Here is a 759-nt window from a genome sequence, read left to right as displayed (position 1 = left end):
CACAAGAGCTGTAACTACAGGAGTCACCTTGATAGCAAGAGGACTTGGTGAGGAACCATGGGGCACAAGGGTGGACTGGAACCCTGTAGATATCATATATGGCAGCTACACTTTGGACTTCCCATGGTTGAGTTTCCTTCCAGGAGGGGAAAACAAGCCCTTGTTTCAAGCCAATGATTTGGGGGTTTCTGTTCCCAACAGCTTGCCCTAGGTTTTTATTGCGGAAGCTCTCACCCCTTAGCTTCAACAAGTCAACTCATGGCTGATTGTCTTACTCACATCCCCGGTATGGGTCACTTCCCTTGTTCTGCAATAGAATGCCTGACTAAAGCAACTTAAAGGGGGAAGTGTTTATTTTGGTTCTCAGTCTGAGAGGATTCAGCCATCGTGGTGAGGAATGCACTGTAGCAGGATCGATGTGTCTGGTCACGGTGCATCCACCGTCAGGAAGCAGAGGGAGACCGGCCTTCTTTTTATCTAGGCCACCACCTCAGCTCCTGGAATGATGCTGCCCACATTCAGAGCTTTCCTCTTCAGTAAAAGCTCTCTGAAAATACCAGCACAGACACATCCAGAGATGTGTCTCCTAGGTGGGTCTAAACCCAGTGATTGACAACATTGACTAGTTTCTCTAATATGAAGTTAGTCTTATGTGTTATCCCCAGTCCACTCACAACAGGTGAAACTTGTGGTGCCTCCTATCTAACCACATTCTCTCTCTCTCTCTCTCTCTCTCTCTCTCTCTCTCTCTCTCTCTCT

The sequence above is a fragment of the Grammomys surdaster genome, unplaced genomic scaffold, assembly GCF_004785775.1.
Source record: "Grammomys surdaster isolate TR1022 unplaced genomic scaffold, NIH_TR_1.0 126131, whole genome shotgun sequence".
NCBI classification, from domain to species: Eukaryota; Metazoa; Chordata; class Mammalia; order Rodentia; family Muridae; genus Grammomys; species Grammomys surdaster.
This window is presented reverse-complemented; position numbering follows the sequence as displayed.